The sequence below is a fragment of the Rhamphochromis sp. 'chilingali' genome, assembly GCF_963969265.1.
Source record: "Rhamphochromis sp. 'chilingali' genome assembly, chromosome: 6".
NCBI classification, from domain to species: Eukaryota; Metazoa; Chordata; class Actinopteri; order Cichliformes; family Cichlidae; genus Rhamphochromis; species Rhamphochromis sp. 'chilingali'.
The window spans coordinates 33022699-33048522 of record NC_137933.1 but is presented as its reverse complement, the minus strand read 5'-3'; the positions used below and the strand labels follow the sequence as shown (position 1 = coordinate 33048522).

The window sequence follows — 25824 nt, the reverse complement described above, 5'->3', positions numbered from 1 at the left end:
CATATACCTGGCAAGCACATTTATAATATTTTTTTGAAAGTTATTTTCTCCTTTCCCTTTTTTCCCCCCACTTCGTCCCACAGAAGCAGGTGCTGCTCCTTTTGTGTTTAACAAGATTCTTGAAAGTGTGCATGAGGGAAAAGTGCATTTCTTAAAGGAAGGAGTTGCACTACACGAGGCTGTCTACCAAACACGCTTTTCAAATGGATACTGAAGCCTGTCACAGTCATATTACTTTACCTCTAACATAATAGCATCGTCTAGTGCACTCCAACACAAAAGACAGGCAAGGAAACATCACAACAGGATCAGGGAGAAGAAAAGCCCTCTTTTAACTTTCAAAACTCCTTAAGTTCTCAGAGCACACAGACTTCAGTGTGCCGCTAGCTTACGATGGTGTGTTTGCCTGCTGCTTAGAAGAAGGGTGGAGAGAGGCAGTAAAAACAATGTAGTCATTACAGCTCACTTGAGTGTCATTTTGGCAGGCAGTGTTATATCGCTGCTTGACTTCAGATACGTAACTGAAATCACTCCTCTGTTGTCTTGTGGCCTAGTGGCTGTTAGGCAGAGTTACAAGGCACACAAACAAACCAAAAGGATGCCAATTTACTTCCGTACACTGTTCTCAATTTTTGAGAATTTTGAAAGCAAAGTGTTTTGATTTTTGCCAAGCACACAAGGTGACAGATTATGATGGCAGAATACAGTGATCAATCATAAACAGATCGCAGAGGTTGCTCTGTTCTCTACAGATACAGATCTCACCAAAAACAAGAGCACAACCAGCAACAGCTGCAGCAGCAGCTGGATCTACAACAGCACTAAAATGATTCCTGAGTACAGGATATTGAGCTTGTGTGACAGACTTTCTCTGTGTGTGTGTGTGTGTGTGTGTGTGTGTGTGTGTGTGTGTGTGTGTGTGTGTGTGTGTGTGTGTGTGTGTGTGTGTGTGTCATAGGATTCTCAGATCTGATATCATGATTGTCATACACCCTTAAAGTGAGTGGCCTGTGTGTTTGTCAATTCAGTTTGATGTGTCTCTCTTATACAGACGCATACACTTTTATACACACCTTGTAAACACTGGAGTTCACTCATCCTCTATATTCATCCAGGAAAAGCTGTAAATACAGCGAAGTAAAGAGTAAAAAATAATGAGAAGACACAATCAAACCCTTAATCCCAAGTTGTTTGGCTCGAACAAATTATTTGTCTGCAATAACAGGTAATGCTAATCTGCAGAGGCCTGATGATATGTGAATAACACAAAATGACCAATTACACTAAACATGCCAGCTTTAATTTCCTGCCTCTGAGGATAGTAAATAAACATGGCATCTATGAAGGCGCAACTGGAAAGTGCTCTGCTATCCCAGCCATCCCTGAGTTATTTTCTTTGATTAGCTGCCAAGGCCCAGATACCCCTCCTGTTTCAAGTCATTTGAGGCGTTCAAAATGAAATTATAGAGCATCACTTCGAGATATTAGTGTTAAAGAGCAAGTAGCCCATGGCTACAGTAATCCCCTGTTAATCCTGACCTAATGAGACCAAGCATAAGAGAAGGGGAAACACAGGGTTAAACGGCATTAGTGGGACTTACTGGTGTGGCATAAGCTTTCTTCAACCGTGAATTACCCAACAACACTATGCTAAGAATATACTAAATTGGTAAACGTGACATAGTCTTGTAACATGAAAAAAAGAAAAGCAAAAAACACATCATCAGAAGATGAAAATATCAAGCGCTGTTATGTGTTTGATCTTAATAACATTCATAATTTAATTATTCTTTAATTTGTATCATCCTAGTTGTATTGATATGGACATATGGAGTATAAGTAAGAAACTAATAAACACAAACATAATTAAAATAGCATATTAAAGTATAAGTATTGTATTTTTGTTAGCCAGCCATGCTGAAAATTATGTTATAGTCTGCCAGAAAACAAGATCTATTACGCTATTACAACAGCATCAAAATAAGATGGTGACAAGCTCATGTCATCAGTTCAAATTTCCGTGTAACCGTCTAAAACAGTTATGGACACTTTGGAATTGCCAAACAACGTAGAGCTGCAAGTTAGTGTGGAAACTCCCGGTTCAGTTTCATTTATCATTGAGCACAGACCAAAATGCCTCTGGATGCAACAGGATAGAACTACACTCAATCAGAGCAATGAAACATGGGCAGCTTGGTTGCTTCTAATATGGTAAAGATAATGAAAGTGACTATATTAAATACAATCATGAGCTTTGCTTAAAGCTAACCAATTCATTTTACCCAAATAACAAAAAACACCAAACAAATTGGAAATTCTACAGTCTCATAGTATTTCATATCTGAAAATCACTGGAGGAAATTAAATGCTACTACATTTCTTCTTTCCAGGACAAAATATGTTTCCCATGAAATGTAACTGAAAATGCAGGTTCTTTGCACCGGAATGTAATATGTCAGACAGTATTGCCATGTGATGTAGCACTGAACTTATTTAAAACAAGACTTGATGGTCAAAAAGTTGCAAAACCACAATAGGTAGCCAACATTATATGAAATTAAGAGAAAAATAAGCAAAATTCTTTCACAGAACTTCTTGAAATTTAATATTTATAACTGTAAACACTGTTCGAAAAAGTCTTATTGCAATTTGTTTTTCAATTAAGAGCGGTTTATACAGCACAAGGCATTTCTACTTTATACTTAAGAAAAAATCAATAAATGTACTTCGTAAACCAGAGTAAGAAAAAAAAGCATCTGATTAAATTAGAGATTATTTTCCTAGTCAATTATAGAACGCTTTCTCCTTTTAGAATAGATTTTTGCTTTAGTTTAAAGCCAAACTGTGGGTGCTGTAATAACACAGGAACGAGACACACCAGCTGTGTGGCCTGCCTCATCCAAAGGTAACACAGCTCTGACTATCAAGATCAGCAGGTCACTTCCTCCTCATCCCTCTGATCTTTAATAGACACTAATCAGATGTGGGACTTGAGAATAAGCGAGTGCTTCTATATAACAAAGAGACAGAGGGAGAGATTTTAAACAACAAAAATACCCCCCCCCCCCCAAAAAAAAAAAAATAATAATAATAACACCTTGACTTTTGACCTTGTATTACTGGATATATTGTGTGTTAACAATAGATTTCAAGTAGATTTTTTTTTCAGTCATATTTTTCCGTATGTTTTAAGCTGACAAAAAACAGACAAACATAAAGAGAGGGCTGAGTGCGAGACAGTGAGCAAAACATGAAGCTTTAAAACCTGAGATTGAGCACAGCCTCCGTCTTTCAAGAATTCATAAATTAATCAAAAGGCAGTGAATATGTCCAAACAAACACATGAAAGTTAGATGATGTTCTGTGTGTGTGTGTGTGTGTGTGTGTGTGTGTGTGTGTGTGTGTGTGTGTGTGTGTGTGTGTGTGTGTGTGTGTGTGTGTGTGTGTGTGTGCGAGCAGGAAAGTTGTACATATAGAACATGTCTGATCCCTGACATGTAATTAAGTTTATAGTGTTACACAGTTGCATGCCCATACTCTTGCACATAGATACAGTTAGTCAGCCACATGCACATGCACAGGCAAACACACACACACATTTGGAAGTAGGTCATACATAAACTCACACTAAAATAAAAGACCACACTCTTTGTCTCTTTTACATTTTCCCATACACACACAGAGGGCATGGGCTCACATCTGGGACTGTCAGATTAGAGAAGGTCCTTAATTTGTGTGACTCAGTGGAGTTTCGCTGGCTAATGAGATTGGGCTAATTGGTATCGTTACTGTAATCTCCTGAGGCACAGGACAACACGTTTAAACATATACCCACTGATCACACTTAAAACCTGCCAGTGATGCTAAAGGTCATTAGCGGCTGTGTTAATTTCCAAAGCTATGCTATGTAATGGGGAGAAGAGTGCATAAAACACTGTAGAAGTTCACCAGGGTTAAAACATTCATTTGCTAATTCCAGGATGCATGTTGCCAAAAGAAAACATGCTGTAATTACACAGGGAAAAAAAGAGAACAAGCTACAGTAACACTCTTAGACATAACCATGGATCTCACTATGCAAACCATTTTCTCGGCAAATTAAAGCATATGTTGGTGCACCGAACACTAAATGTATCAAATTTGCCTATAAACTGATGAGACCTTAGGTTTTTAACCCCCGGCTATGTTGAGCTTACATTCAAAGATATGTTTTTGCATTGTTTTTTTAATTATTAATTTAATTTTTTATCATTCCAATTAAAAGATCTACTTTTAAAATACTAGGCTGACAGTGTAGCTGCACTGTTAATTACATTTCAGCAGATTTTCCTCATATAATTCAATTGTAACCAAAGATCTTTTTTGTTGTTGTTGTTATTATTTTATACTGTAGGCCCAGGAGAATTTTACTTTTGATATAAAAATAGGCCAGTTTGCTAAAAATTACACTTAAGACCATTATAACAATTACAATATTCTTATCTACAGTAAACCCATGTTACTTCTGCTGTGATAATCAAGCCAACTCTGGCATCGCTAAAAAGATTGATTTAACCATGTCTCACGAAAAAAAAAAGCAAAATTCCTGAAATACAATAACTATTACCTCAGGCTGGAGCAAGTTACAACTGTCATTTCCAATACATAATTTAACAAATAAGCAAATACATAAATAATTCCCATGACCAAATATAATGAATTTGTAGCAAAGCCATCAGCATAAGTAGGCTATCAGTCTCACTTTTGGCTCAAGCCAAGGGAATGGCATGGGGCTGACAGAGTGAAACAAGAACAGTAGCTAATGTTAGCACTAATGTTAGCATTAGCATTAGCATTAGCAATAGAGATAAATGGACCTCGTGGCAGCCAGGACTCATCTGTCCACAACTAGAGACAGGTGGGCCCTTAAGCCTGGCTTCAGGTTACTGAACCAAGCCACAATGTGCGTCACGTTCTCACAAACACACACGTTAATACTACACGCTGCAGATTTGTGAACTGCAGAAATCTTGATTCATTTACTCTGGACATATTCTGCAAATAGGTTATTTTAAAACAAGAAGTTATAATGTCCTTTTTTCACATTACTTTCAATTTTAACCAGAAAAAAGGTTTATTTTCACTATACAGTACAAAGAAGAGAAGCAATAATGTGCATGTGTTACAGAGCTTTTGTGATGCAAATATATGTTGGGGAAGTTTGCTTTAGCACTGTGTGGAGAAACTAAGCTCTGCCACCTGTTCGCCAGATCCAGCGGCTCTATTGAATATTCTTATAAAATCAAAAAAAGGAGGAAGACAAAATCAAAGCATTTCCTGGCTGCCTGGCACAGCTTCTGAGGACTGTCCTATTTTAAGGCTCTGACCTAAAGCAGCAACCCTCTCTTTTAACCTCAAGATGTTGCCAATACAATAAAAGCATAAATCCATCTACCAAAGTGGCCATTTAATGATATGGTCTCTGACTCATTTGGAGAGATGACAGTGACAAGGCCTTACATTTATGGGACAGATACGTTACTCTGTCATCTAAATACACAGACCTAAGAAAACTTATTTTTATTTTATATTAATAGATGAAAAGCATTGTAACAATATGATTAACTTACTTGCGCTCTGATCAACAAACTGTTTCCAATATTGTCATAATTAAATCATTAGCCTTTCACAGTCTTCCCATTTCCCCTGCTTCAGGAAATGTTTACCAAGGGATCTGGGGAGAGATGCCATGTTTGCCTTGCAATCAGATCTGAGCTAGAATGTGGGTTGGAGGAAGGCCCCTCTTCCTGCCTTGCTGGCTGGTGTTGGATGGATACTCTGGGTGTAAGGACCTAGCTTGGAGTTCTATTTCTAGCCCTGCCAACACCCAGGAACACCCTTCTACCACAACGATCCAACTGTTTCCCTGACTTCAAATCAGATGAGCGCTAAACTCTTCACGACACAACTCATTTAATTACTTCATTAGACAAAGTCTGCAGTCAAGCCAAGTTATTTTTACTGGATGTTTGTCCTCTGCATACAAAAATAGTTGCATAGTTATACAAAGTTCACAGTCTGATCTTACCCACATACTAGCTGGCCATTTCCTCTTAAACTACGCTGCTCTTAATGCACAACCTAGTCCTGTGATTTATACATTTTTAAATACTAACGCTCCAATTTGTAAAGCAAATCCAGGATAATGATAATAAAACAAATAATAATAATTATTAACATTTTTATGGATAATAATAATGATAATAGCACATTTAAAACAGACATAAGATTAAGGCAATTTCTTAACTTAAAAAAATTAAAGGGTGCAAATTTCTTACTACAATATGTACAGTTTGTAAACAGGCAGTCCCCTGTTTTATGCACTGATTTTGATCATTTCTGTTCATTTTTTTCCTTGGACTCTCTTAAGAGGTCTTAAAACAATCATTTTAAAACAAGATCATGACAAAACTTAAAGAGAGATATAGAAAAAAATTGAGATAGACAGAGAAAATTGAGAACAAGGTAAAGAAACAAGAGTATGAGAGAGAAAGGAAGGGGGAAATGAGAAAGGTAAAAATGACTCTTATTGTAAATGCCTGTGCTTGTTAGCACTGTGTCACATGAACATCCATATATCATCCCTGTCTGTCACTTGACCCTGATGTGTCACAGACCCTAGACTGTCCCCTCAAACACAAGCCCTTCTCTGGTAACCCCTGGGCCTTCTGTGGACCAGTTTCCCCTGACTGCCAGTGAGTGTTAGGCAGTACTTTACAGCCTCTGAAAAAGAGCTAAAGACCACTGGGGATTGAGATGAATTACAGCCAGGGGAGCTCCTTTAACGAAGGGCGTCCAAATTTACAGCTTTGCCAGCTTTCTTAACTTCATGGATGGAGACAAAGCAGGTCTTGGTTTTGACAGAGCCTCAGCAAGTACACAGGGAGGGGGAGTAGAGAGAACGAACACAATACAGAAAGAAAGGAAGACGAGGCTTAGCTTCTAAAAGAGAATCTAATGAATTAAAATATATGAAGCAGAATGCCTCTTGTTATTCTCTCCCCCGACAAGAAAAACGGCAGCTAAACGTCAAGTAATATTTATTGCGACCAACAGCCATTGAGAGGTTATGGACACAGAGGCCCCGACTGCACTCACTAAGTATTTTGTTAGTGAGTGCCGCAGCCAGCCGCAGCATGAAACACATTTTTCTTTTTTTCTTTTTTTTTGAGATCAGTCGGTTTAAACACTTGTTAAATCAGCCAAGTTTTAAAAAAAGCTTTCGACTGCTGTCTAAACCTGAATGAAAAGCCCTTTGTAGTTCACTCTGTTGGGTTTGTAAAAACAAATGCACACTACATCAAGCCAATCATTTATCCCCCAGACAAAGATCAAACTAATATTGACTGAAAAACACCTGAGGGATGAGACAGTGAATGCTAATGAGAAGGGCCTTCCTAGCTGTTAATCATAGAGAGACTATTTTCAGGGGGGCGGGCGGGGGGGACCAGGGACAAGAAAGCCATCTTCATAAACATATCCTCATTTTACAGTATGGTGTACAGGGTCTGGCCTCAGCCAGACTCCTATAAGAACTGTGAATTGTATATTAGCCTCTAAAGCTGGCACTTTAATCCTATTTGCATTCATATGACTATTGCTGGATCCTGGGAGCCTTTATCCCTAGATTTGCCCATTTGTATGCCCCTGTGAGTGCAGGAACTCTATGCACAATACCAGTATCAGGATGTATCTCACATCTTTCACCCTATTTCACTCATGCAGCCACTGCCATTCACTGGTTGAAGGGGGACCAGGAGAACATATTGGAGAATGGTAAAAATAACATGGAAACTTTTGGTTGGGTAATGGACTCTCATGAACACAAATGCACACACACACACACACGCCTCTCATGCACGCATACAGAATGAGAAAAAAATGGTAAGAGAGAGAATTAAATACTCCTAGTGACTCCCTAGTGGAGAGAGCCACAGGCTTAGCTCCACGGCGGCTGGTTTGTGAATCTCTTCTCCTTAAACTGCTCTGTGCCTCTGTGCACACGTTGTGCTGGTGTGGGGGGTGGGAGGCACTTTCACCCATTTGCACATTAATAAACCTCCAGGAAAAAAATATTAAAAGCTGGGAGAATAGACAGTATTTACATGTGAAACTCCCGAGGACATCAGCGAGTTTGGCAAAGGCCACACCATGGGCCTCTGTGGTCCTGCAAATCCTTGGCTGCACACGGGGGCATGATAATGACATCCTGTGTCCAATTACTCCTGCTGCCAATAGTACTGGTCATGATGGAGAGGAACACACTATTAACCCTGTTAGCATTATCGACACAAACAGCATACCTCAAATCAGGACTCTATTAAGGTGATGGCAAAGGTGATAAAGGGGAAATCAAAGGATATAATAATAATAATAATAATAATAATAATAATAATAATAATAATAATAATAATAATAATAATAATAATAATAATAATAATAATTTTGGTCACATTTTACATTATAGTGCTGATATTTAGTCTCTCATGTGAGAAACAGTATTTGCATTTATCAATATTAATGGAAGGCTAAAAGGGCTGCAACAGTGCACAATCTGCAAATATAATGTCCCACCTTATCAATTCATAACACAGACCAGCTAAACTGTCAGAAAAATCTGAAGTCACACATAACCGAGCCCAATACCTACTATTAAGATGGCTCAACATAACAGGACGGCTGCCAATAATTGTACATAAAGATATGGGAAAGCCACAGTCCAGCTATGAATATTTCATGAATTCCAACACAAAGAGCATGCTAAAAGGATCAAAGAGAAAAACGGGAGAAGAGTCAACGTGAACATCCAAACAATATGCAAGAATCCCGACAGTATAGGTCACATGCAAAAAGACTGGGGTCACACTGAAATTGTCCATCAGTCAGACAAGCAGAACTGATTTGGATGCTAAATAATGGTTTAGATATTCAAAAATTCCATATATATGCGAAAGGCTTCAGTGCACCCTGGATCTGGCCTATCAGAGGAGTGCTCTGCCACCACACTCCCTCATGCAGACCCATGCTATGCCTCTGAGCCTATGACTAACACACACACACACTTGCAGATATGCAGACATCCAGATACATAGTTCATGTATATACACAACACACATGCACTTAGTCTCATACCTTGAGAATGACATAAAAACTGACATAAATTATACACACCATTTATGTTTCCCCCATAAAAATAAAATCAATGTATAAAACTGAAACAGGTTTTTTGATAACATCAAACAAATTACTGAAAGTTTTGTGTCAATTCTCAGATGGAAAAAAAACAAACAAATATCAACTTTAAGCTAACACCCTGCAATGAGTTTATAAATGCTGAGCAATAAAACAGAGACATGCTTTGTTTTCCCGATTCATCAAAGTCTTGTTTCCATAGGGCTGCATGATGCTTATATCCTTTTAAGATTAATATAATTCTGTCTGAAACTAAGAAAAAGCAGCAATTTTCACCACGAAATGTCCCTGTCCTTTGCATCCTATACATTTCAAAACCACATAATCAATGCAAAATTTATACAAGGCAGTGTCTTAAAATCACAACATGGTGCCACAATTATATTGTGATCTTCTGCTTATTCAAAGGGCCATCTTGTTGTGATTGTCATCTGCCACTTGCCATTGAAATGTGTTTTTCATGTTTCTCATCTCATTGAATGTCAAACATCTCTTATTGAGGGAGCCAAATCCATCTGATGATTTTTCCACCCCACTCAAATGGAAATGGTGCATGTGACAAAACAGTTATATTAACATAATAAAGGAATTCGCCTTACAAAAACCTCAACATCTGCCGGGTTGGAGAGAGTAATGGATAACATTTCTTTGAATCCAATTGATGGATCTGATGGCGCTTAGACAGTCATTCACATCATGATGTCTCAGGAGAGGCCAATAATAGGAACAACATGGGATTAATCTCAACACTCTTGACTCAGACGAGACAAAATATGCATGGGCCCGCAGATCTAAAAAGATGCTGTTATAAACAAATTTGTTTGAGAGTTTTCTCTTTTTTCTTTCTTTTTACACAGAGGCTTGGAGTGCATGATGCTTTGCAAAGGTATCAATAAGGCCCAAAGAAACAAATGATATAATGGGACAAAGTACCTGTGTTATGGAAATGAATTATATTTTTAAGATGAGGACACACCGTGACCCTGATGAGCAAAAGCTTTGTTCATTTTAAACTCAAATGTTCCTAAGGAAATAATCCGATACCACCCCTCACACTGCTCCTGCAACTAGCATCAACTAAGATTATAAAACTCAGTAATTTAACTTTCAAAGAAGTTCTGAATTTCTTTATACACTGTGTGTTCCTGTTAATGTGTCTATGATCAGTGCTTGCTGACTGCATGCCAGTTGTCAGGTGATTTATTTGAGTTTTTGGCAAGTAAAAGAATATATGAGTTGTATTTAAACTGGAATTAATTTCCCAAAATGCGATTTATATAATAATATAAAAGGTCCCTCGTGTTAGTTTTATATCCAAATTTAATGCAAAATTCCAAAAAGTTTGATAACAAAATAATACAAAAGCGCTCTGAAAGCACAGAGACCATCCTACTCAGTATACTTCACATTTTAAAGAAAAGGATTAGGGCGTTTGGACAAACACAGTATGTAATATGTTCTTCCTTTGATCTTGCTTTATCTCTGCACTAATTCCCATTCAAGTTTCATGAGAATAAAAAAAATACATTCTTGAGATATGCAACGTTATTGCAGGTTTTAAATGAACTCTGCCCGCATCTAATGAATTCAGCGCCAGGCGGTGGAGTTGTGGTTACAGCGCAGCCAAAGAGGACCAAATCACAGGACTGTAGGGAGTGAGAGCCAAAGTTCTCTACTTACTGCCAACTAAGATCATATTAATTATCACCAGCTGAATTTTTAATGGACTGCAGCTTTTGACCACTGTCACTTGTCTCTTTAAAACATAGATTTCTGCCATTTATCTTATTCATGTTTAAATCTGGTGACATTTCGCCTTGATGCTGTGTATTCAGAACGCCCTGACGACTTATGACAGACGGAGGAAATCAAAGTGAATAAAAGACATATTTGAAACCTGGGGATGATCTGGCCATCCGGAATGCTTACAATGACCTGAATCTGATGGACAGATAATTTCTTGTGAGCTGACCTCCAAGACAATGGTTTAATAATAAATACACTGTGTCTGAATTAAAAAGACACTGTTCTACATTTTTAATGCAAATGTATTTCTGCATGCAATTAAAAATGAATGATCACAGAGCTCATGTCTGTGGACCTGGGGCTCTTGCTCAGCTGTTTGACCATGGGGACAAGAGGGTGAGATTTCAGTAAGGACAAACTTGAAAGAAGAGAAGCCAAGAAGAGGGGAGCTTCAGGGAGAGATGGGATGCATGAGTACTGTCTAGAAAGGTTGGTATCTCTACTTTAAAGACTATCTAACCTGTACAAGTAACCATGGGAGTTTCTGGCTGGTGATTAACATGTTGGCTGGAGGTTTAAATCACTCCAGGACATAGATGGCCCACTGTTTGACTGTGTGATATACTACTTAGTGGAGCTTCTCTGATGGGAAGAACATTACTGATGAGAACTGAAAATGAGATTGCAGAGAGCAGGGGCAGGAATTAGGTCTGACCTGAATGGGTCTGGGGGTAACATGGAGGCTATCACATTAACCTGACGGGGGCTCCTTTAATAGGGTCCAGGGCTTAAACTGATATATCAATTTCCTTCCATGTGGACGACTTCAAAGGCCAGAGCTCATTCTCGCCACTTGTGCTGGCCCCCATCAATCTCTGGCTGCTGTGGGCATCATCACCTCCAAGCCTGAGACAGGCCAGGATAAAGATCAGCAGGCACCAGTCAATCTGCAGCTTTGTCCTGACTATCCAGTTGTGGTCAGAGAGAAGATAGCACCGTCAGAGTTCCAGTTATCTCATTTTTTCAGTGACTGTACACTAGCTGGTACTATTTATCAAAGTGGCAAAATCCGAAGCAACACAGTAAATTGGTTTCAACATGCAGGTCAATCAAACGCAGCACTATTCAGCTTCAGTATCACAAAATGATTGTAATTATAATCACAGCTGACAAACATTTCTCCATCTGTGTGTGCTAACGTCATAATAATTACCCTTGTCATGCTAAATGTGTAATTTGGCAACACAAATCACGGCTTTTACCTCTGCTGACAGCTAAAATGATAAAGATTCAGTAAAAGCATGGCAGAGCACCTTCCAGTTCACTTCCACTATTTGTATAGAAAGACTCCCCCATCCGACAACAGAGACACAAGAAACTCCTTTCTTTTCACTAAACTCTCTGTTCTCAGAAATCATATCAAAAAGCTTCTCTCGCAGTGCAGGCCCTCCAGGGTTCTGATGTCACTTCCACTGTAACACTCCGCTGATGACTGACATATGCTTCACATGAGTGTGAAGAGAAAAAAAAAAGGAAAACAAAAAAATCCTACACGTTACACACACACCCTTTTTGTTTTAGACGACATTTCCGACTTTACGCTAACTTGTTTTGTCAAAACAATTCCCGAAGAAATTAAACGACACATTACTCAAGTCAAACCTGAAACCTAGATCTGCCACAACAAACCTAATCCACTTTGAGCAGCCTCTGTGTTGTGGTGTCCTCGGAGTGTGTGTGTTTCTCTTGAAACATGACTTAGGTTTCAGGAAGTTTTAGGCCTGGAGTCAGTCATCAAAGTTTTGCGGTGGTGGTGGTGGTTGGGGGGGCACAAAAACATGGCCTCTGACGGCACTGATAATGATCATGAGCAAGTCCCTTTGAAGAACTTTCACTGAGTGTGAACGAGATGTAAAATTTGTGAATGAATTACCAAAAACAGGGGGCATGTGAGTGGAAGGAGCAAAATATACATTAAATGTTTTCTTTTATACTCAAAATTAAAATAATACACCCCCACCTGCCCCAAAAATAATACTAATAATCTCACACATATAAAATATTTTCAAGTGTAAAAACACACTCTAAAGGAGAGTCCTACAGAATTCGATGGATTGAAAGAGCTGGAAAAATTCCATATTTGTTATAGAGTTCCTTTGAGCTTTCACCTTGTGATCAGAGCATCATTTAAACAAAGAACAAAAGATGGCAAATATTTGGGGAAGGAAAGAAAAAGTGGTCTGTTGCAACAGTGAAACTGAGCGGGGCGGTGCGCGGAAAGGGCCCGCTGGTGTGGGCTACAGTTTGCAGTGCATAGCAGCCGAGATCTATGAATACAGATCAGGGGAGATGTGAGGGAATTTTACAGCAGGTATTGTCTGTCACTCACCCCGTCTGTCTATGTGATCACTGCCTCCTCGGCGGCTGTTTCATCTTCAGCTCTCTCACACTCACTCATTCTCACACACACACACACACACACACTCCTCCCAGTGCTACCAATAGAAGACCTGGTGCTGTGGTGTGCCCTTGCCAAAAAGTGACAGGTGTTCCAATAGGAAAACCAAAAATCAAAGGCCCATGATTCCTATTATACGTTGTGATACCCTGCTTATGTCTGGGTTTGTATAAGTTACTGACATCTGGATTTGACTGAGAATATATAACCTACACGAGGCAGAGCCTGAAAAGAAAAATTAGCCGTGACGTGAAATTTCAGATATGTCACAAATCTAAATGTGATCTGTTTTTTGCATGCATAACATATTAAAGTGTTATTTATCCAAACTCTTTTTCATTCTTTTTTTTCTGTTTTCTTACAATGGGGAGAAAAAGCTGCCAGTCGCGTGCCTCCATGGCCCGGAGCCCTTTAACACACACTGTGAATTATGCCTGCAGTGAACATAAACACAGATTTTACAGCAAAACAGTGTTGTATATACACACACAGACTTGAAACACCCGCTCCTTCTCTCATTTAACAGCATTACTGCTGAGATGAACCTTGCTCTATCTCGCCAACACATCATTTGCTGCCTCCCTGAAAACAAACATGTTGATAAGACGGATGAACAACGTTAAAAGTGAAACACTGAACAACAAAAAAGGCAGATTTCTCACAAGCGGTGCCACAACACACAGTCAGCTTGAACAAGTGTTTGTTTTTGCATGGGAGCGTCAGTGTTGATTTCAAGCCCGAGGAGAGCAAAAACACACATAAAGCTGCCCAACTGTTCAATCACGGTGCTCTGCAAATGGGAATGGGCCTGCAGTCTCAATTAGCTAAGTGTAGCAGGCAGCTGTTGTGTGGCCGATGGAGTGCATCGTTAATTCTGTAAATATACCTTCCCTCATATGTCTGAGAATCACCCACTCAGGCCACATTTAGGCCAGATGAGCAACAGCTTCGCCAGTGTCTGGTAAAGTTGGCAAAAAATGCGAATGACTCAACAGAGCATGGAGAAAATTTCAATGTTTCTTTTGAGGGATCTCATTTTTCTTTTGAATAGACACAGTACAAAGTTGCCAACTTCACTACAAGGTTTCAAATGTAAAGGAAAATGAAGCAGCATTTAAAAAATAGAAGTAATTGTTGTCTGTTCATGTTCCAGTTGTAGCACCTTTTATTCAAACTGAACAACAATGTGAAAAATAAATGCTGTGCTCTTTCAGGAGCAGTGCACCATTGAAACTGATGGTTTAGCACTTGTATTGTTCCTTAAAGTTGGAGCAGAGTGGCAACAACATTCTGCCTCTTCTTTTATGGGCTATCAATAATCTTTTTCTGACACATTATTTGCTGGGTTGGAAGAAAATAGGGAGCAGCACGGTCAGTGGTTCACCACAAAGACTTCTGGGATCTGGCAAGAGCAGCGTGTGTGGGCGATGCATCCACCCTGGGACCCTGCCAGGATGTCTTTTTGACCAGGCTGCTGGAGCACTAAGGACCAGTGACAGAACTGGACGCAGCCTTTGGGGAAAACAGACAGAAGCAATTAGATGACATGACAGTTATGAAGATGATTCTTTGGCAGGTTAAGCTCAGTTTAGAGTTATTCAAAACTGTATTTTCTGGCAGAAAACTAGTGATTTAGCAGCTTGCTTTTACATTAACATCTAAGAAATTTTTGCATGATCTCATGATTCATTTTATTATGTATATGTGTGTATATATACACCTCATGACCTAACAGTTGTTCAACCTCCACCAGTATGCTCTTTTCCATTTCTTCTCATTGCTGCTATTTTTCCCTTGATGACAATATTGCTGGTGTAAAGAATTTTACACCCCCCACCAACCCCAGCACCGCTAAGGCTTTTGGGGAAATTAAATAACCTGAGGATTGAGCTACTTTAGGAAGCTCAATTAACATATTTGCCTCTAGAGGAAAATATTGCCTCAAGTTGAATGGACGGTAATTTTACGCATGGATTTTTCCATCTTAATTCTCACAGCTTTGAATAATCCGGAGAATTTGTTTTACAGAACAAGGGGTTTTAACGTTCTGCACTGAAGATGGGGTGGGTACGTTTTTTGAGAGCTGTGTGTCAAAACAAATAACACTGCATCTCAAAGGGTCATACATTCAGTTGTGTTAATTGAACATGATTCAGTGATTCAACCCAGCATTAGTACATTATAGTAAAGATGCAGCTTCCCCAGAGCGAGATGCAATTTCTCAAAAATACAGCTTGTGCTGCCCGATTGTTGTATACTGGCAGAAACCATTGTTGGCCACTATGATTTTAGACAATCTTCAAGCCTGGTTGTAATCCTGTAATCCTGCATCCCTGCACAAAAAATAATAATCCACAATATCTATATCAGTTAAGCGCACAATATGTTACATTCCAAAACTATTCATCCAAGTTTCAGAGCTTGAGCTTTTAATTATTTGTGTCTATTTCTAAATCCTCATTCACACATAACATAAGGGTCAAATTCCAATTCCAATCTTGGTTCACCTTCCACGCGTTATGTTTAAATCCCACTGTGCACAAAGATCAAACACTTAAAAAGTTGGGATAACCTTTATTACTTCTCATTAGTGGGTAACCTGATGCACGCTGACAAGTTTAACAGTTGCTGCGGTCAGCTGCTGATGCCTCCAAATGGCCTGGCCCTTTGAGAAATTGGCTGACCAGACAGTGAAGTAGTCCCTAAGTCTAGCCTAGTGTGGCTTAGCATGAACTCCATTTGCGCTGTCGCCTCTAGGCCCAAACAAAAAGGGAGTTTTAAAAATGGGCTTTAAGTCTCCAATGGCTCGGCTGACATCCACTACTACAGATCATTAAGGCTCCACAGCTTCTCCCTCTCCAGCCTCAAACACACCAGTGGAGTCATTAAATGCAATGTGTAATTAAAGTTGGAATAAACAAAGGCTTTTCTGCAGGTCTTTTATTTCTCCTTCAACCATGTGTACATCTCTCTCATTTTCACACATGCGTCCTGATTATCTCCTTCTTTTCATTCCCGTTTTTTCCCCTCTTTCTGTGTCTCAGAGTTGACATATAAGAGAGGAAATTCTCATTGGCTCCCATGGTGGTGGTAGGCATGGACGAAGGCCCTCAGCCTAATTAGAAAACTAAATACTCTGAGTAATGCCTAACCCCTGGGAATACAACTGCCATATCTCTTACACATGTGATGTGGAAGGACCCGAAATGCCACTGGGGTGTCTCGCTGAAATATCCTGTGCTGTTCCCCTTTGCACAGCTGTCCACACAGACTCATGCACTTAAGACAGGCTTGCTTTCATAGTTAAAATAGAAATTTGTGTCCTAAGTGCCGCAACACAGCTAATGTTAAATATTTAATTCCCGCGGGTGCTAATTATGGTTGAGTACTGGCAACATGGATTCCCTTTTTTCACTCCACATAACAACTGTAAAAGCAATTTAAGCATTTTTCAATTAATTAAACACATAGTCTTCCAGTAACCTCTTGTCATTTTGCCCTCCAGGACCATAGCTAATTTGTGTAGAATAGAAACTGGAAAGGGGAACGAGTGGGGGTGGGAGGAATTTTCATCTTTGCAAAATGCTCCTACAAAGGAATTAAAAGGGAAAACACACAATTTTCATGAGAGTTTAAGAAGATCACACTCTATTCTTCTCTTTCAAAAAGCCCGTAGTATTGTAAGTGTAGTTTCGAATGTTATGAACCTATATCAGATGATTGTAACCACAAGCACTAGCCCCCATTATGTTATCAAAGCAGTGGAAGATAGTCTGGCCATGAAGCTAATCCCTGATGTATTTTTAGTCACAACTGACTGATGAAGTGAAATTACTACATCAGTGATAAAACGGGACTCTCTCAAAAGCTTATACAAGCAGCAACTGAGAGAGCTCTTTAAGCTTCTGCGAATCTAAATGAGCCTTTACAGCAGTGGTGAAGAATATGACAATATGGTAAAGATGACTAGTGGTGAAATTAAGATAACAATACATTATGTATCGATAATATGCTGAAAGGATCATTTCTACTATGAAGTTCAGTTTCATTGTGCCAGTGGGCCAGCTTAGAATATATAGCAATCTGATTTCATTTATTCATAAAACCTAAAAATAAATAAATAAATAAAAAAGGAGAAAATCTATCAGCATTTTTGTGATACAAAAAGTGTCTTTTTTTAAGTTCACAATGATTCCAAATAGAATTACACTTATTGTACAAAGTATGATATTCCTCTTTGTGTATATGCCATTTCGGTGCATATGCACATGTATATGAGAGCCATTAGGAGGGGCAGTGACACACCCAGCCTCTTATAAAGGCCCCTGTCACTGAAAGAGATCAGAAGCAGGCTGTGAAATCCAGCTAATAGTCATTATGGGATGCTGGTCCCTGCACACTCTGTACCTGCTTGCCAAGGCGGCTCCATCACACTTCATATTTGCATTGTGTCATCTTATCAGCATTCACCCAGACACAGGACAGATCTCATTGCAGAATGACAGCTGCATTACTAATATCAATAAATAAGACTGTGGGGAAAAAGTAGAATTAGATGTCTGTCACTCCAAACAATAAAATAAAAAATAACTAAAATAAACCACACACACACACAAATCCTACAACAGCACAAAAATTGAGATACAACCATGCAACACTAAAAATAGCTGTAAAAATAATATTTTCCCCTGATGTAAAATTTATGTCCAAAATCTTTGTAGAGGACCTCAGCATGTGGTGCCCACCCCCCTGTTCCAAGCAGCGAGGAAGAGTGAACTCTTAAGAACCCTGTGTGCTCAGTCACTTCTGGGCCCATGCAGTCAATAAGGCTATTTCTGATCTCCGGATGGCTAGGGTTTCAAAGCCTGTTTAAATGGGCTCCCACAAAGCCGGAAGCACCAACCTCAGTCTTCTCCCTTCCTGTCTTTCTCCCTCTCTTTTTCCCCCTCTCTCTCCCCCCCCCCCCCCCCTCTTTTTCTAAATACTGAGAGGGAGCTCAGCTTGCCTTTCCCCTTGCTAAAGAGAAAGGGGAAAGAGGAGCAGGCGGGGGGTGGTGGGGGTCCTCCCCTTCCACATGCACGGTGGTGAGGAAAGACAGGGAAGCGCAGGGTCAGGGCTCCTAGTGCTAAGCTGTGAAAGGCAAACGTTTGGCAGAGTAATTACACGCCGCACTGCTCTGGGAGTGATTAGTGATAGTTGTCTGTTCAAAGTGTTTGGAGCTCACAGCCTTTATGGGCTACGCTTGCCTTCCCTTTGCTTAATGTTTAGATTGCATTTGCATCAGGAAGAGAGTTGCATGTGTCAACATAAACAGTGTGCCTATGAAGCTCACCAAGTGTGCACTTGCTTATCTTGCTTATTATATTATTATCCAGGAAAGACTGTTACATTATTGTGGCGTACAGCTCACAGTTTATCTGTGTTGCCTGAGTTATCCAGGACTGAATTATAATTTGCCATTCATAGGCCAAAAGGCTTGTGTTTTGAGCTTTTATTTATTCATTTATTTTTATTTTTTTAAACAAATAAACAAAAAATTCTGGTTGGAACCTTCTGTTAAATGTCTCAACTTGGTGCAACAAAATCCTCTGTTTTCACCAGTCAGATGATACTGAACTGCACTGCAATCAGCATGCTCAGGTGGTATAGCCCAACCTGCCGGCCTTTGATGTCCTTGCTGTGTTTATGTTCGCTAGCCATTCTGCTCCAGCACAGTCTGCAGATGTGACTGCAAGCGGTAAGGTGAGCTGCAACACTCCAGAGTAGCGTCCACTTGTAAAGCATACCCTGACAGAGGGTGTGGCAAGAGAAGAACAAATAACAGGATCAGAAGTGGAATTAGCAGTTTAATAATATTAACATCAGACATGTTTCAGTAATCATTCCAGAAAACTGAACTCATTTTTTGTCAAATGAAAGAACTGTCAGATTTAACTTATCAGTGACAGCATTGCACCCTTTCTTCAATTGCTATCATTTACTTTATTTTTAAAGTAGAAAAAAAAAGCTCTGGCTCCTGGACAGGAAATCTTTCTTTCATTTTATCCCACTGAAAATGTAACGTATACTTAGAAAGGTTTTTAATCCTACTTATATTTTTTGAGGCCTTAAAAATACCTGAACAAATCAGAATCATATTTATCAAAGGGATGATAGGTATCCTTTTTCAACACCTTCTGAACTTAATCCCAACACAGGGGCCAGCTAACAGAGGCTTGATACCTGGGTGGCAAAGAAGAGTAGAAACAAACACAGCCGTGGAAAGAAAAGGAAATACCTAAGGGACTTTCTGGGATTGGTGAAGAGGTAAGACAGTACCTGTAGTGCAATCCCTTCCAAATCTGCACCAGGTGTCAGGCATTAAGGAGAGCATCTCCGCTTTGGATTTCCACGTCTGGCTCAATAACCCAGGGCAGTGTGTCAGATGTCGGACAAAATGGTTACTTTCCAAGAAGAAGAAGAGGTAGAAGAAAAGAGAGAACTGAGGCACAGTGTGTTACAGAGGACGATTCTGCTGACAAATATAGATTTGCATCTTATCTAACTTTTTTTCTTAAGTATATTATATACCTATATGTGGCAGTAATTTCAGGACTTTGCAATGATTCTCGTCAGTGTCTGACATTTAAATATTCAATTACGCATGAAATTTCTCTCATATCACTAAAAATGCAACGAGACAATAAAATTTGGCCAGCAGAACTGAACACTGCATTTTAATGAGTTAAGATAGATTAAGGATTATAATACACTGTTATCCCACTGAGACTTTCGGTTAACTACAAAGACAACCATGCACTGCCTATTCCCTTTGTGAAAATACAAAGAAAGATAGCTTGACATTAATATTACATTCTTAATAATGAAGACAAGTTCTAAATTGAATACCTAGCAACTTCTCAATTTAAAGCAAGTAAGCATTTTGCAAGTGCAATTGTCCTGAAACAAAACAGTGACAGCAGACTTCTTAAGTACCAAGAGAGCGAGAGCAACATAGAGCCATGTTGGCATTGTTGTTTCCGCAGATTATACATGACACACCGAATAAAAGGGACTGATTGTAAGATGTTTAAATGTATCAGAGGCATGGGAGAGGAAACTTAATACCTCAGCATTGGGAGATGGAGAATGCGACCGGGCACGTGCGGAATGCAGAGTGGCAGGAGGAAAGCAGCAATCTAAATTTCTAATGCTGAGGATGTTTCCCATTCCGTGTTTATGAAACATGGCTACCGGGACTACAAAGGTAAGAGGATACAGCATCAAAGCCTGCCCTGACAAAAACAAAAAAGCAACAATGCTGCAGTGGAATGCATGACAGAACATAATACTCCACCTCCTCCTTCTCCTCTCCCCTAAGCAGTCTCATTTGATTACAGTGTAGCAGGCCCCAAATCAACCTCTTAGTCCCAGTTCTCACTCCCCGCTGGTGCTGTGAGTAGGAGGTAGAACACAACTTGCCAAAGTGGCTGGGAAGGAGATGAGGAGAGGTGATGTCGTGGAGGAGAATCTCTCATTCTGAGAACAAAAGAACACGGCAACGGGTAAGCCAAGGTGTCCGCGGCAGGGGTGGAAAGTGGCTGTCATCTCGAGTGTGGTGACTGAGGCAGAGACTGCATGTCTGATGACGACGAGGCAATGTATCGTTTACAGGCTCCCTCAGCAGAAGCCCCTTGCATGTCCGTCTCCAGCCACAGAGTTCGCCCTCTACTTAAAGCAACAAGAGTCTGGCTCAGCATTACAAGCCTATTAAAAGATACTTTTAATTATGCCCTGCTCTCCCGGGATCACTTCTTCCATGAACTCTGTGTTTCTTTGGCATGTGCACTTAGGAATGGCATAACCAGAAGCACGTGTTGTTTTCTCCCTCCAATTAAAGGGCATGTTGACAGATTAAGGCTGCTTCTGGTTTGTGCTCCACTAACGCGTTTAGGGAAGATGATGAACGTGGAGGGGGGAGGATGGGGGCTTGAAGAGAGAGAAAGAGAAAGACAGATAGAGAGAGAGGAACTGATATAAGAGAAAAGGAGAGAAAGAACATGCACATGAACCCTGAGGGATTAATGTGTTTACATTACCTGGGCTGTGATCTATCACCAACCTCGTCAACTTCTATTATGCATCACATACATAAGCAAGCAACAGACCTGGGAGCCCCTGCAACTCACTCATACTATTTCAATTGGATTAAGTCAGTGCAAATATCTAGGGCACAGCTCCCACACTGTGGTTTTAGCATTCTAGTTGTCATTTGATTTGTATGTTGTATCAGTTTACCTTTGTAAAGGTGACACAGAAATGCCTCCTACATGTCTCCAGAGCTTTTAAGTAACATGAGTCTTGGATTATTGCCATATGGCACCTATAGTACCTTCACCATAAACATGCTATTTAGCCATAGATCTGATAAGAAGCGAGTCAAGTATGGACACTCTCAGATCATGAATCAAAATACACAGGAAAAGTTGAATGTTGAGTGTGTTGATTCACCATCTGAATGAGGTGTATTTAGTCCCAGCTGTGCATGCAGGTCTGCAAAATATTCAGTTGGAGAGGTTCAGCATCACTGCAGTGAAGTCTGCAACAGGGCTCATATTCACACTCAGGCTTCATTATATCCAATCAATATTCATTTACTCACTGAGCCTATTGACTCATTTCTGAAGTAATACTTCAGGTCATTCGTCTTGTCATGGAACAGGGGGAATTATCTCTTTTATACCAACCCCCATTTGGAGAACGAAGTATGGGTTGAGTCTGGATACACCCTATGGATACAACTGTAAATAAATATTTTTGATAAAACACAGAAAAATCAATGGGTGCTTCCTGTGATCCATCTCAAGCGAATCAATCATCATCTGCGCAGCTGGCAGTGTATTGCAGGAGGATGGCGTGGCAGTGAGAGAGGGGTGTAATCTTCGTCTGATATCTCTCATTTTGGAATCGCTTCCCATAATAGGGTCATCATTTCATCACTTAGCCAATCCAGAGGCCTGCCATTCAGCCTTGCGGGGATCGTGGGGAGTAGGGAGAAGTGGGGGGAGCTGATATACCCCATCAGGAGGAAACCGAAGACACACACACACTCTCACTCCATACATCTTCATTCAGGTCAATAAAAGAAAAAGAGATCACAAGAACAGAAAGGAGATCAAAAAATAGATTCTCTCCCCTGAAAGCCATATTATTGTGCTTCATGTAAATTGTATGATTATTAAAGTCAAATCAACCCATCGAATCATGGGCATCAGTTTGTGTGAGGAAAAGTGGTGATACTAAGTAAAACATTAAGGGATTCTATCTCGAATAAAAAACCCGGGAATAGCAGCAATGCAGCATATTTAAAAACTATAAGAGAGTTAAAAAACTGATAAATTATTACAGTCAGTTCTGTGTTTATACACAGAACTGACTTTTTGAGTATATATCCACCTGTGTTTTTTAATTATCGTTTCAAAATGTGAAAAAGGTTATTTAACTTAAGGTGTATTTGCAAGTGTGCTTGTGTGTTTGAAGGTTAGGGTGCATTTCACTGACTGCTTGGTGACTTCATCAACATGGATCTGGGATTCAAAAACAAAAACAAAGAGTCAATTATTATTTTTTTAATTCATTTAGGAAAAATAACACCAAGAACAGCAACTTTTTAAGAGTGAATTGGGCATTAAAAAAAGCAATAACAATTTTAGTCATGTTTATCACTTATATAACACTTTAAGAAATATGGAAATTTACAGCTCTATAATGCAAAACTAATAATAGCCAATCAAATGCTAGTTGTTTAGTCGAGAGCTAGTGCACATATGTTTAATCATTTAACAACCCTCCCTTTTGAAAAAAAAAAAGAAAAAAAAAAAAGCAAGGTCAAAAATAAATTACATCCATTATTTGCAGCAGATCTCCCCACAGCATTTGGAGCGAAAACTGTTTTGAATTTCAATTGGCTTCCAAGTGGCAAAAGCCCTCAGCTAATACATCAAAGAAAAATTGGTGTCAACTAATCGGTTTAGGACACAGATTTAGAATGGTTAAAAATCCCATGAATACTTCAAGCATTTTTCTGTATACCACTAAAGGCTTGGGAGCAGTACAGCTGACCTTGTGCGCTCCAGAAACCTGTCTGCCACTCGACATTAACTGACTGTTTAACGCACCCAGCCACGCAATTAGTCCGCCACAACGCATAATGTTGTGTAATAATAGCTTCTATATCCAATTTAGATTACGCTTGCTCCCTCAGGCATTTTAAGTGGCATGCATCATCTTTCATTCAATTCTTCTTTGCCACTTAAAAACGTTTCCATGCGTCAAAACGGAGGCAGTTCACTCAGGGGGGAAAGAGGAAGAAGAAGTGATAGCGAATAGGAAGAGACACAGTCAGATAATATCAGAATAATTAAAATATAAATGAAGATTAAACCCAGAATATTGCGAACATTTGCGTAGTTCAAATACCTTTTCGCATTAAAAAACACACACAAATGAACAAAACTGTACTCACCTATACCTCCTCCTTTATCGGAGCAGTGCTGAGAGGCGGTAGCAGTTGCCATAACCCTACTCCTATTATAGGCTCCGTGATCTCAAATTATGGGTCCTCCTCCTACTTCAGAGAGCAACTCTGAACCAGAACGCATTAAGGAGGACACATGACACAGACCCTTCATCCTAGGCCCTCAAAACTTTTTCCCCCCCTATATATTATGAAATAAATAGATAAGTAAATATTTCGGGATGAAACAACCCACAAGGCACAATATTCCAGTTATGTGAATTTTATAGCTCGTGGCACACAATCACTCCACTATTAAATACATTTACGTCTCTAATAAGGAGGCTGTTTAACACTGCTGCTTTATTTTAACTTTAACGTAAATTAAAAAACGAATACATATATATATATATATTAGTACCATCTGTTATTATGAGAAAAGTTTCAATAATTACTTGAGTGTCTAATCACTACAGGGCGCTGTGAAACTAGGGCTCATGGTATCACTGTCATCTGATTAGGCTATACTGTAGGATCGCTTTGTGCATCCATCTTTCTCTTTTTCCCCTCTTTCTCTCCCTCGTAAGTCTGAGTCTTCTCCCACTGTACCACCGTCATCATTCTTTGCTCTCTAGAGGTTTTCGGAACGTAAGAAACACGTGACAATATGTGCACACACACTCTTTAGCAGCGCCTACAGCGATCCCTTTCGGCTTATCTGAGACTTGAACTGGAAAGTCACCAGAATGAGAATGGGCTTTTAGATGTTTGAAACATACTAAACAAAATAATAAAATTCAGCTCATATTTTGAATCCAAGTTAGTATTCCATACTTGTGAAAGAACGACATTTATGTCCCAATAATAATTATAATAATAATAATGACCGTTATTTATTATGTTTAATAATGATGCCTGGATTTATCTTTATTAAATGTATTTAAATATATTTAGCTAATTAACGATAAAAGCGGTACATTTAACACCGTTTATCTGTTTTCAGGAACAGAAATGCATCTACAGGGATCAAATGAGTTTGTCCGGTGAGATTCGGTGCACTTGGCACTGTTCTGCCCTGGTTTGAAGGTTCATGAGTTTCTGGCAGTGTAGCTTATCCGACTGGTTCATTTCAGGATAATTTGCAAAAAAATACAATAAAATAAGCAAATAGCCGTGATCACGGAGTGGACGACCATGCGTTCACAATTAAAACATAAAACCGTCGACATGATAAAAAATAATAATAATTCTCACCTACAAAACTATTCTCACACAGTTGTCGCTCGAGGACAATTTGCGCCATCTTACTTTTACTTTTGTCACAGGCTATACTGTCTTACCAATGCAACAATCGTCGTGCGTTAGAAAGTCGACTTGCACAACTGTAGTAATCCATTTGAAACCCCAACTGCCGATTTTAATGCAAGGCGCACGGAGATCGCGTGGCGTCAGTCTGTTGATTTAACGCAAATATGTGAAATGAGGACGTTTTTAAGCACAAAGAAAGAATAACAAAAAAGAGAGCACTGCGGTGGACCGTCTTTTTTAATTCCTGCCGGTATCTTGCGAGCCCATATCCTGGCATACAACAGCCGACTTGTTATTGATCAAGTGTGAAAGTGACGGCTTCCTATTTGGAAGAAAAAGAAGAAAGTTGGGAGTTGACAGACTCGCATGGTGTCGCCATCCAAAGGGGGGGCTGCAAGGCGCACTTACAGCAACAAGCCTTGTTAAAGAAGAAAAAATAGAGAAATAGAGAATGAGAAGGGTTGTTAGTTAACGCAACGGAAAGGAGGGGGTGTTAGAGAGAAGAGAGAGAGGGAGAGAGAGAGAGAGAGAGAGAGAGAGAGAGAGAGAGAGAGAGAGACCATGGGTTTGGGCAGAGTTGTGGTTA

The 25824-nt window shown here is 39.6% G+C and overlaps 1 long non-coding RNA gene across 4 annotated transcripts; it reads right to left on the bottom strand.

Moving 5' to 3' along the window:
• Positions 1-14521: 14521 nt before the first annotated feature.
• LOC308398352 lies at positions 14522-25759 on the bottom strand. Of its 4 annotated transcripts, none has more exons than XR_013971934.1 (5): positions 20543-25759; positions 19754-19878; positions 19091-19222; positions 17843-17967; positions 14522-14947 (listed from the first exon to the last, which is right to left on the bottom strand). It is a non-coding gene; the product is annotated as an uncharacterized lncRNA (long non-coding RNA). The 4 variants fall into 4 exon arrangements; XR_013971935.1 differs by having other exon boundaries at positions 19091-19878; positions 20543-20673; positions 20772-25759; XR_013971936.1 differs by having other exon boundaries at positions 19091-19878; positions 20543-23001; positions 23940-25759.
• Between the last annotated feature and the right edge of the window lie 65 nt (positions 25760-25824).